Consider the following 13,550-nt stretch of genomic DNA (forward strand, 5'->3'; position numbering starts at 1 on the left):
CGATCAGTCTGGTGCCATCTATCTTGGAGTCCCTCTCAAAATCTGAAAAAAAAAAATAAGTTAGTCAAAATATCACCTTAATTTCCACACCTATGAAATTTGAAACCCAGTTTTACAAGGTAGCATGATTGTGTGGGGCTCATCATTATGTATTTCTGTCACTTTGAGACATCTTTACACCATGAAATAACCGGTAACATTTGTGTTCAGTAGGTCCTTTATTTGCTGCAATCAAAAGACATGACATGCATTGCGGTATATATTTTATATTCCTTTCTGTTGCATTAGTGCCAATGAGTTTGCTATTTCTTTGAGAAAAAAAAATGGTAATGTTAAAATAAAGTGAACTTTAATGAACTGAACTACTATCACATGACTATAGCGAACGTTTATTTTCAAACCTAAATTCGATTTTTCTTTGAACTATATGTTTGAAACGAGTACAGTTATAAGCCAGATCTTATGTACTTGACATTGATGGTTTTTAAATATTTAAAATGCCAATATTGCTATCAAATGCGATAAATGATAGCCAATATGGATTTGGGGTGTACACAGTTGATCTTGATCTTAACTGCCTGTCAAACAATATGAAAGAGAGAACATACCAATCTGTAGCTGAAGAGTAATATTAAAGTCTAGTTATGGCGTATTGATTATAAGCTATATTATTTCTGTGCATTAGCCTGCTTTGAGCCTGTGGATGGGAGATTCACCCGTACAGTGAATGTAGGTGACACAGGAGTGGAGATTCAAATGACAGCTACAGGTATTTGTTCTCCTGGAACAATTGTCTGGAGAAAAGATGGAGGAGCTCCTGTGTCAGGACAGACGACCAACACGTTTACATTCTCTGATCCAATTGTGGCTGAGGATGAAGGCATCTATGAGATTCACTACAGTGGCATGCGAGGTCAAGGAAGGGGAGCCTTGTACAGAATTATTGCTCGTGGTAAGTCATTTTATCTATGACAAGTTTGTGAGTGAAAGCAGTGTATCAGTAGAAAAGAATTGTCAATGTTTCGTCTACCTGCCTGCATTTGTGTCAGAGTTTAATCTGGTGTCGGTATCATAGACATGGCGTGGTCAAAGTGCGACTTTACAAACAGTAATTTACACAGAGTGCCTTTTCCAGTATCATGAAAATATGAAGAGAACAAGAGCCCCCATTTCTGGTAAGTATATGACATTCTTGACACAAACTGACCAATGGATTTGAATGGACACTTATTACTGAATGTATGCTGAGGTAACTTTGGAAATAGATTGGAATCATCCATGCAGAATGGATCTTTATTCTGTGCCTTTATAGTGGTAAGCACTTATCAATTTACAAAATATGATATAGTCTTGGGCTAAATTACAAATGACACCTGTCCGTCGATCGAAGGAAACCAAAGCAAATAAAAGCAAAAAAAAAAGATTGAGTGAAAGCAACAATATCATTAGAAGACGTCTGTTCTAGAAAGTTTGAGGAAAATCAAACATTTGATTCGAAAATTGTGATTTTTTTGTTTTTTTAGCTTTCATTGCCGTCATCACTGGATATGAGACTACTTTACTTCGTGGCATCATTGTGGCCAACAATGTAAAGAGAGAGAGAGAGAGAGAGAGAGAGAGAAAAGAAGAAAATTCAATGTATTTTCACTTGTCCAACATAATGAAAGAGTATTGTTGTTACTTCTTAGGGGGAATACTATTACCCTTAGTTACATGCCACTAACATGCTTATGGGCAATTCCGCAGTTAGGTGGACATGACATGGATAAAAGAACTGTGCCTGTTTATCTTACCCTTTGATCCAGGTATCAACTAATGCCATGGATGTTCACCAATCACTAGGGTCTTTCAAATTCAGTAGATTTTATTTTTCGTATTTATTGATTTTGCGAGATATAAAACTATCATTTAAAATGTACATGTGGGACTGGGGACGCTGAAATTCACTTAAATGCAAATGACAGTGGGTTCCTTTGAAATTTTTTCCTCAAAGTTTTGCTAAAGGGTAAAAGATGAATACATTTAAAATTCCAGACGTCATGTGACATTTTGTCAATTACAAAAGGGTGAAATGACCTGCGGAATTACTCCGGACAAATGTAACGTTACTAACCGTAACGTTACTAACCATGCTTTTGGGGGTCTAGCTAAAAAATTATCGGTCGAACTGCTAAAAAAATTTGCATGAACATTTGTCATGATGCAATAATTGAAATTAATGCAACACTTTGTTTGAAGTAACTTGAATTTTTGCACACTTTTTGTTACAAGACATTTTGTCATGTCCTTTTTTCGTAACGTTACTAACCAGCCCTTTAAGTTGCTATAGCAATTCTAACATTTCTTGGATTGTGTTCATTCTTTTCTGTATCATAAACCTGGGAAGGATGAACATGTTTTTGACATAATTTTGACTTGAAATGAATAAATGGTAATTTGGTGGTAAAAACAAATATCTAAATTTGTTCAAATGTAACGTTACTAACCGCGGAATTGCCCTTATGGGATGTGTGCTTTTCATGAAAAATAAGATTTTGTGGAATTTTCCTTATATTTTGTTTATATTGTCGTCCGAAATGATGTCATGAACTCTAGTAGCCTTCTTATCCAACAATGATAACACCAAAACTTGAAAGGTTCATAACTTGTTAATCAATTGTCCAATTTTTCTCAAAATTACAGTGATGTGGTTTATTATTATTGCTACTTTCACTCAATGAACATTTATATTGGGCTTTGGTTTCATTTGATGGTTGAACTTTTTTTTTGTCAAATTGCAAGTCTTTATACTTGCACAGTTATCTACAGTTTTTTTCAATTGGTGTTTTATTTCTTTCATTTCATCCCCTCTAGATTGGATGATGAGGATTCAAAAATTTGGCATATGTTTCCGACACTAAATATTCTGCATTTGTGCAGATTTCTGCATTGTCCATTTTCCCACTTTTTTAAGGTCTTGCCATAAACAATGTGACCTGCAAAGCTCCAGTATGATAAATATGTCACTAGATTCTGGTAAAGGGACAGTGTTTACATGTGAAACAATGTACTAATTAGATGAAATATGATTTTGATCCATCATGGCAAAAAAAGAAAACAAATGTAAGAAAACAAAAGCATTGCTGAACCATGCAAACACATAGACTTGTTTGATTTTGGTCAGGTCAGGTTAATCATTTTATAGAATCTGGCCAATTGACCTATAGTTACATTGGATAAATTCAAATTTAGCTGCATCTTGCATAATTCTATTTTCTCTTATGCATAGATTGTCCAGCTGGTAAATGGGGGCCCCCTGACTGCACCAGAATCTGTGACAAATGCTACAATGGTGGAGTTTGTGATGACGAGACTGGCAGGTGTATTTGTCCAAACAATTTCAAAGGACCAAATTGTTTAGACAGTAAGTACATTGTACACACTTAAAAAAAAAAATATGTATATATATATATATATATATATATATATATATATTATGATCTCATTAACAATGTATACTCCAGGGAAATTCAAACTTTATGGAGATTTAAATATAAAAATGACCATGCTTGTCATGTCTTAATAAGCTACGTAAGGTGAAGCAAAGTCCACTGTCAAGTTGACTTTGTAATTATAGAAAGAATCATATAAAGATTTTTTTTTTTTTGTCTTGACATGGGCACAAAAGAAATAGATCACCTCAAATCTTCGTAAAATTGTACTCAATGTAGATACTACATGTAGAAATAAATCACTCGGATAGCACAAACCTCAACCAAGCAGCTCAATTCCACCCATACACACATGATGACAATCGCCCAATTTCCCAATACTGATGCCTTTTGTTTACGTCATCAGCTTCCAGCTAAACACTTCAGAGCGTGTGTGCAAACATCAGATATGCGATATATCAGCCAAAAGATTTAAACAAATCAGAATCCGTACAAATTCTAGGATCACTACCAAAATTTAATCATCTGACCCTGTGTCATGATCAACTATTCCTGCAAGTTTCATTTAAATTCATTCACACTTTCGAGTTATTTTTTTTTTTTACACAGCATACAAAGAAAGAAACAAACAAACAGACCACGCCAATGAAAACTTAATTTCCTTCCTTGATTGAAGTAGTAACAACTCTAAGCAGGGGAAAGGACCATATTCTCTGAATTGACAATGACTGTAGAATTTCAATGCAAGTATATATGAGAAAGTGAGGTCGTGAGTGACATCATTTCTTTTCCAGATGAAAATATGATTTTAACTGACTTTATTGTTTAACAAAAACTTGTTAAAACTTCAAAATATGATATTTGTATTGTTATTAGGTGCTCTCTATTGGAACTATACAAGTAGGTCTATTTCCCATTATCTTTGTTGGTCAATACTCATTTCTTTGAAAATCCATGTGAATGCAGACTCATGCTTCCTCTCAAGACCTCATAATGGTTTCAGAATTATGGAGTAATGGATCTACATGAAATGTCTTTTATGTGTTATGATTTTCCTCAAATAAAAGTGTTCAATGTTTTCTAACCCTGTTAGTCTTCAAGGAAAATTAGTAATTAGTATCATAATATTATGTCCATATTAAATTTCAGAAAATGCTGAGACACTATGAAATTTATTATTCTGTGGAAGATGGAGTATGAGTATGTTCATTTTCAGGAAACGCTGAGACACTGTGAACGAGTCATATACTCTGTGGAACATGGAGTAATAGTATGTTATTTTCAGGAAACACAGATGCAGTTTTTGTAAACTGTCTTGTCATGTGACCCAGTGCCGTATATTTAGAGAGTCTGGCCAACTCATAAATTGGACGCCATGTCTATGGCACGCCAGAAGGGAATCAAATAATTATGTTCGACACCAACTAAAAAACCATTTCATCAATTTAAATTTCATTCCACAAAAATATGTTCGATAAAATATATATTTCATAAAATATATATTCAAACAAAATATATATTTGACAAGAAAATATGAAGGTTTGACCGAAATATATTCGACAAAATATATATTTGACAAAAGTATATATGTTTCACCAAAAATATATTTCACAAAAATATATTTGATCAAAAATATATTTGACACAAACTATGTTTGACCCAAAATATATTTGACAAAAAATATATTTGACCAAAAATCATATTTGACCAAAATATATTCGACAAAAAATATATATATTTCACCAAAAATATATTACACCCAAGATATATTTGACATGGCGTTCTATACTTACGACAAGAAATCATTCGATGAACAAAAAACCATTCGATGAACAAAAAATCATTCCATGAAAATAAAAAGTCATTCGATGACAATACAGCGCAGCGCAAGCTTACACTGCACGTGTCGTTGCGTGTACACTGTGGTATACACCATCAATCTGCAAATTGCTTGCGCATGCACATCCGCGCGCGCTTGCTAGCCCGTATACCGTGCGGTGAGAGATAGACGCTCGCGTGGCACGCGCGTTATTATACAAAGCATTAGCGATTTCGATGTCTGTCTCTTCTGAAAGTGGGAGTAGGAACGATCTCGATGGCGTTATGCAAAGGATTCAGCTCCGCATTGCCAGTGAGATGACGAGCGCGAGATCGATCGGGATCAGGTCGCCCGGTCGTGGACATACTTGGAGACTAAGTAAGCACGAGCAGAGCAACATCAGCGGTAACCGCAGCAGCGACCCCAACACGTTACTGGTACAGCGCCCGGCCGCCCCGGGCGGGGGTTACATCAGCGGCAGGTACGCTGTACTTGCGAATATCCTACGTAGGGGCAGCGACTGGGCTGTGTATAGTTACGGCAGCGCCTGCCATGACGATCCGGTCTCCAACCCATACTATCAAGCAGGCCAAGGGCAAGACCACAGCCTGAGGCTGTAAATAGGCTCAGGCTCAACCACCGGCACCACACCGGCACTACGGATACGGGCTCAGCCTCAGCAACCCCAGGTTGGTAAACTGTCGTAGACCGATGAGATCTGTATCTGTATGGTTTAGTCAGCAAAATGTCCAGGAAGACATATCCACGCTAACTTGTAGAGGAGCACTACGTGTGGACAGAGCGCGACCATTGAAATTTGTCTGAGATCTGTCTCTTCTCGTTGCCGTCGGTCATGGGCTTCTTAGAGACAGATTCCGGCGGTAGTAAAATGGTAATGCAGTATTGGCAGTAAGCCAATATCGTATCTAAGAGGCAAGAAGATATACCTCAAATTTCACTCTACCAAATTCCACCAAAATTTCAGGGATTCTTTAGTATCTCATTTCCAGTCACTCACATAAATTTGAATTAAATGAGACATGGGGAAGCATTGAATTCAACGTTGACTTAGTTGTGGTTGTTTCTGCTCGCGCTCACAGCTTACGCTGTCTAATGTTAACGTTACACATTACGGTGGCTTTTAAATAAGGGGGACCATCATAGACATCATAAAAAACAAGGTTATATGCCTTCTAACCTGGAGTAATGTGTAACTCATCATGAAATATAGATTGCTAGTTGTCCCCCCCCCCCCCCATGAGACTAACAATTAGAGTTACTGTCACACAGGTCAGTATCATTACGACAGCGCGTTGCTGACTGCAGTTATTCACGCGATCACGATTACTCTCCACAGGCATTCATTGTCGGCAGGTAGTTCGCCGTACAGGAGGAAAAGAATATGAAGTTTCCGTGACAACCTGAGGACATAGGTTGATGCAGCAGGAAGAGATGATGGATGTGTGAGGTAAGACATCGTGTCCTCATTGCTAGATTCCCACTGGTGTGATATTTTGAATGGAAAGTGCTTCAGTAATATTATACTAATCACAGAGTGAGGAAAATTGACTTTATTTCTTTTTTTTTTCTTCTATGAATGTGATGTTTCTTATGGAAAGTTATGAGATTGAATAAGCTGAATGAACAATTCTCAGAGGATATAGATATGTGATATAAACAGCCATCCCTATCTTTCAACAGAGCAGAATTCTGGATGCCTAATCCAGTCAAGTACTAACTTAGTCAAGTACTTGTACTGTTTGAAAATTGTTGTTCAAATTTTACCTCTTTATTGTTATTTATTTGTGTGTGTGTGCGTGTGTGTGTGTGTGTGTTGAAACTAAAGTTTCAAAGATGAAGTTTAGGAAGTCAAGACTTTATGCCCCATTGTGAATGTTTTTTACTTTTGTGATAAACTTGGAATATAGTGATTTGGTGTGTTTTTTCAAAGCTAGTAATATTAGGAATAATAAAGTAGTGATGGTAGTGATCATAATAAAATTTTCATGATGAATTATCACTGTTGTTATTACTTGAATAATGAAAATGATGTTTCTAGTCATGATTATCATCATCATCATCATCATCATTTATCATTGCTTTCCCCCTTGCAGAATTACAATATATATGCCTCTAAATATATTGTAGGCAAACTGTAATAGCAGTACCTAGAGAAACCTGAAACAAGTACCGGTACATCAATATGGTACTAATTGGAAACATTTCAGTTCATCTTTTCAACATCAAGTTTATTATATGTTGATAAAATTATGTTCCAAAAGGTATACAGTATTTACCCAGTAATGTCATGCATTGTATTTCTGTTGTTTCCACTAATACACAATGGCAGCTACAGTGTGAGAATGTTTGAGGCCATGAGGGGACCTGTAACTATGCCGTCTACGAGATCTGGGAAACAGAAGAGGACTGGAAGACGTGGAGTCACTTTGTGTTGATCTCTATTGATCCAGTGATGGTTTTGCCAAGGTTTGACACTGTAGCTCCTTATTATAAAGCATAGATTATTAAGTTCAGAAGAAAATCAAGCAAACAATTCCATACTTCTTCAAATTCATGAAATTCTTCCATCGAGATGTTTTCATTGCGACTGATTGACAAATTGCCCCACATCGACGTAAATAAGCACAGAATTGATCAGTGTTTTAGTAGTAGCCATGATATTTACGTCGATGTGGGGCAATTTGTCAATCAGTCGCAATGAAAGCATCTCGACGGAAGAATTTCATGAATTTGAATAACAAAGCAGTACCCGCTGCATGCTATAAGGATTAGAACCAGCACTTGCTGTCGGGCGAAAGCTCGGTGGTCTAGTGGAGATGACGCCTGTCTGGTGATCAGGAGGTCGTAGGTTCGAATCCTGCTCGAGTATGTACACCCATGATTTTTTATCATGGCTACTACTAAAACACTGATCAATTCAGTGCTTATTTACGTCGATGTGGGGCAATTTGTCAATCAGTCGCAATTCCATACTTCATTTGTCAGAATAAATTGTGCAGTATTAAAAGAAAAAAAAAGTGTCTTGTTCAGAATGTGTTCACTGTTATTGTAGTTTGTGTTTATTTGTTTGTTTGGTGGGTCATAGGATTTCTGTACCAGATGTAATTGCTTATGATTTGTGGTATTTTGTAGTACATGTATCATGTTCTTTGTTGATAAGCTTGTCTTGTATTCTTTCAGGAACTTTGCTGGTGCCAAGTCAAAGTCTTTCCGTCGAGAGAATGTGGATCTTTTGGACAAACCAGAGCAGCTGTCTTCAATGGCTATACCAGGTGAGAGTCATGTTACCCCAGTGATAGCTGGAGTCCAATTCCAGAGTGGTTAACCCTGACTTTAACTAGTGGGGAAATTCTGTTTAATCAACATATTGCTTACAGGAGCCATGCTTGTGCTGCGATAACTATTTTATCAGAGGATCCTGATCAGTGTATATCAAAATTTTACGACCCTCATAAAGGTAGTTACATCAATCAGCTAATCTTTGAGGAGTTGTAGATTCAGAAAGAAATTCAAAAAGACAGGAATTCAAAAAGACAGGATACTGTAAAGATTTTTGTTTCAAAAAGTAGATTCTAGAGTATCTATCTTGTGTTGCAATAATCAAAAGTGCACACCCAATTCTTAACAATCTCTATTCTCTACTTACACAAAATGTTGTTCTTACACCCCAATGGAAGTAGTTTTGTGCATACTGTAAAGCAAGAAATATTTGCAGTGTGAAATTTTCTTGAATCACAGCTGACAGCCTTTTTTTTTCTTTTTTTTTATGCCTCCGCCACGAAGTGGTGCCGGAGGCATTATGATTTCGGGTTGTCCGTCCATCCGTCCTTCCGTCCGTAATGAATTTTGTGGACAGCGTAACTAAAAAACGTTTTGAGGTATCCTAATGAAACTTGGCATGTATGTGTATTAGGGGGTGAAGTTGTGCCTATCAACTTTTGGGTGCACATGCTCAAGATCAAAGGTCAAAAGGTCAAGGTCAAATACGTAAACTTTCACTATTTCCACCATATCTATGCAATGCCTGAAGATATTTTCTTAAAACTTGGTGTATACATGTATTACCCAATTAAGATTCTTTGGTGGAAGTTTGGGGTCAAAGGTCAAAGGTCAAAAGGTCTAGTAACAATATTTTTTTTGTCCGTAACTTGGAAATTGTTCATGGTATCTTCATGGAACATAGCATATATACATGTACTGACTGACAATGATTATCTAGAGAATTTAGGGTTCATGGGGTCAAAAAGGTCAGGGTCCAAAGAAAAGGGCAACACTTGAACATTTTACTATTTCCCTCATATTTATGCAATGCCAGCGGGATTATTATTTTTTTTTTACACTTGGTGTATGCATGTATAACCTGATAGAGATTCTCTGGAAACTTTTTCTTTTCTTTTTTTTTTTTGCCTTAAAGGTCAAAAGGTCAAAGATCAAGGGAAAGTGCTGAACTAACTTTTTCCTCCATATCTCAGAAGTGGCTCAAGGTATCTTGAAACTTTCTACATATTTATGCATGTTCTGCCTGACAGTGATTATCCTATGAATTTTACGGTCAAAGGCCAGATGAAAATGGTAACAATGTACTTTTCAATACAGAAATTGCACTTTTTCTCCATACCTTGAAAAGTACTCAATGCATAAACTTATGAATGGGCAAAGTCAAGTTAAAGTCCTTAAATCCCCAAATGCATGCTCTCCTATTCATCCAATTAAACTTAGGTCAAGGAAGGTGAATGTTCAACACCTTTGTGACAAACTTGTTATTTTAATATTTTGCCAATTGTGTGAAAATGTAATCACACATTGTCCACATGTACAGTAGACCTATTAGGAGAATCATGCATTATGGCGGAGGCATACCAGTCGCCTTAGCGACATTTCTAGTTCAGCATGCCACTTGAATTCAATGCATACAGTGCATACAGTGTAAACAAGAACTTTTGCATGTACATGTATTTTGATTTTGTGACTCTTTGATCTCACAAAATTTGCAAAATTGGAATACAGTGTACACACGAAAATGTTTGGCTTAAAATGGTTCACTATTTTTGCTTCAATTGAGTTCTGCATGCCAAAAACGAAAGATTGTATACTTCATTCCGTTCAAAATAATTGTATGGTGGAATAATCATTCAAATATAGGCATTAAAGACTCTAAACAGTGTTTTCACGGAAGAATTAAAATGGGTTGATGCTTATTCTCCAACAAACGTTATTCATTCATCCATTTCATTCATTCATCTCATTTATTTTCACTTTCATTATTGGTTGACAAAATCTGTATTAAAAACACAAACAAACAAACAAAAATGCACTGTGTCAAATATGATAATGGAGAAATCATGAGAAGCACAACGTAGTCTTATTGAAAATGACCCCTTAATAACAAATATGATGTAAATATGTGTAATCATTTATAATCATTTGTAATTTGATTGAAACAAACATGAATACAAATTGTGATAAGATTATGTATTGATTTCTACTTTGCAAGAAATCAGTTGAAATTTGAATTATTGATGAAAACTTATCCCGTAATGACCAATTTGCATGGACACATTAATGGGTTAAATGCAAAAGTATGAAGTGAAGGATCTATGAAGATAGATTGCAACATATGAGTTTGTTTGTTTGTTTGTTTCTTTCTCTGTGTTGGTAGGAGCATAGCTGCCTTGGACCCTGATAGCCCTATCCATCATCATGAGGTTTCCCAACCCACTCAATGCCATGCAGAGCCTTTGGATCAACGTCATCATGGAAGGACCACCTGCTCAAGGGTGAGCCACAATGTGCACACATCAGCAGGTCTGAGAGTATTCTGAAGGGGGAGGGCAATTATGCCGGCAGTGCAGTCATTATTCTGATTCAGTCTAATCAGGCCAATCTGCATAAAGACTCACAATCAATCAATCAGTCAATCAATCAATCAATTAATCAATCAATCAATCAAATTTCTTCAAGCAAATATCTTTGAACCTCATTAAAGCTTTGGTTTCAAAATATTTCATTTTACCTTTTCATCGGCTAAAGCAGCATCTTAGTGAGTACCATTATAATTCTTCAGTCATGGGGAAAATAATTTTGTAAAAGTAAAAATCAATACCTCTCAAATCAGCAGTGTTTCGAAGTCTCATTTGTATGCCACTCTCCTTCTCTTTGTGACCCTTGTTATTGGAAAGTCTGGATGCCAACTATTTCTACTCTACACATTAATGTTGTTTCCAGAAATCCTTTCTGTCTATATGGCTACAGATTTTATTGTTAATTTGGAAGAAAGGACAAATATATGTTCATTCTTTAAAAGAAAGAAAGAAAGAGTGTGTATACATGTATTATCAAAGATGGATAATGAACAAATACTGACATGAAAAAAAAAAATTGTGCATTTTGTAGTTCACATTACTGTATGATAATGTTTCATTCTCTCCCCACTCCTCTGTCCAGTCTCGGAGTGGAGCCATTGGACAAGGATGTAATAAGGAAGCCTCCTCGTTAGGTTCGTGACCCCATGATCACCAGACCTCTTCTTATTTATGTAGTCATGTCTGCCCTCATCATCGTCGTGGGGATCCTCTGGGTCTTCTGGAGAGAGGTTAGTGCTCCCTTTATTGTCCATGACTGTACACACATTTCTATTAATATTGGTCAAGTTCTTCCTTTACATAATTGTAATATTATGCCCTTGCTACATTGTGCCGAGTGATAACATTAGTGCATTTAGCAAGCTATCTTCTGTCAGATGCTTTGTCATGCGGATTTTAATATTAGATAATGATGCATGTATTGATTTGATTAGATTTATCCATTGTCTTTATAGATACTTGGCTGTGTATATTAGTACATGCAGTAGCAGCATTCATCTTCACATACAGTATGCAATGAATTGTTTTGCTCCATGAAGCCTTTTAAGTATAAGGAGTATAAGGACAAGCATGATACTATCTTGAGCTGGGATTTATCAACTTGTGCCTGTCAAGCAGTCCAGATGGCACTGTAATAATGACTGCTCCTCTCGATTAGATGCAATCCTGCCTCAGCCTTCTCTGTGTCAGACAAAGTCATAAAAAGATGTGTAGCATACATGTATGAATACAAGACCATACATACTGTCTGATGCACCACTGGTGATGAAATTACTCAATTGTGTACAGACTTTGTCAGTACGTTTCAACATAAAGTAATGAGTGATAATTTTGATAAGTAATGTTGTCAAACATGCAGATCATGCCTTGGTTAGCTGTCCTTCAAGATGTAACTGATGTTGGTTATCTACTTCCCACCACTACAGGAAATATTCCAGATGGAAGCACTGTCAGTATAAGGTGAGTGTGGCATGAACTTCCCTCCCCTTCTCCCATCCCACTGGTGTATTCGCACACTTTTGCCATGTTATTGTTGAAACCAAGGGCCGTCATTTAAATATCACAGGCTAATTGTTAATTGTACACATTGTAAAATTATTGCCCATTGTACGCTAATGTGTACAAATGTGTCCTTGAAAAGCAAAAAAAAAATGAATGAGTTAACTATGTGTAAAACATCTGTCATTATGATTGTACTTCTTCACAACTAAACCTCAGCACTTCTGTAGGATTTCTTGTATTCTGCTCTGCTTCATGTTTTGAGAAAATTAGAGGTTTCTTATACTTTTTTTCACTTTATAAGATATTTGTAGGAAAATAATGCTATATATTTGGTTTCATAGGCTGCTGACTGGATGGTATAATTGACTAATTTAATGTCTAATGCACTACAATGACTTCCATGTCTGTTTAATTAGAGGGGCAATCAGGCACAGTTTTACTCTTTTCCATAGAACTCCTTTTAATGACTTACTCCCGATTGACTGATTTTTGTTGCTCATTTCATATATCTGTTTCTTGGTGATGCTGACTTCCTCTGTCTTAGTTGTGCCGGAGATTAAAAGTAGGGTCATCGGCGGTTGAGTCGGCGTCACATCATCAAGCAACTGTGTGATTTTGAACTTGTTTGACCTGACGATGGTCTCATTGATACTTGGCAGGAATCTTATGTGGTTTTGCAGTATTTCTGACGCATTCAATCTGTCAAAATCATCATACATGTACTGGTGCACGGACATTTGTTTGGTTGGGTATACTCAGTGAAAGTCATTAAAGGAGACCTCCAGATGATTTTCAGACTTTTACATATGAACAACTATAAATTGGTTATACCGGGTACAGAGTTTCAGAATTTATAGTGATTGGGATGAGGAAAAAGAATGTTTTCAAAATTTATAACAAATCACTATGAACAAG

At 36.4% G+C, this 13,550-nt stretch overlaps 1 long non-coding RNA gene across 4 annotated transcripts; it reads left to right on the top strand.

Moving 5' to 3' along the window:
- The first annotated feature begins 6,621 nt into the window (after positions 1-6,621).
- Positions 6,622-11,846, top strand: LOC140237336 (uncharacterized). Of its 4 annotated transcripts, none has more exons than XR_011901832.1 (6): positions 6,622-6,718; positions 7,601-7,737; positions 8,452-8,543; positions 9,686-9,755; positions 10,931-11,048; positions 11,716-11,846. It is a non-coding gene; the product is annotated as an uncharacterized lncRNA (long non-coding RNA). The 4 variants fall into 4 exon arrangements; XR_011901831.1 differs by having other exon boundaries at positions 7,601-7,686; XR_011901833.1 differs by lacking the exon at positions 9,686-9,755.
- The last annotated feature ends 1,704 nt before the right edge of the window (positions 11,847-13,550 follow it).

Source organism: Diadema setosum, chromosome 13 (genome assembly GCF_964275005.1).
Source record: "Diadema setosum chromosome 13, eeDiaSeto1, whole genome shotgun sequence".
Lineage (NCBI taxonomy): Eukaryota > Metazoa > Echinodermata > Echinoidea > Diadematoida > Diadematidae > Diadema > Diadema setosum.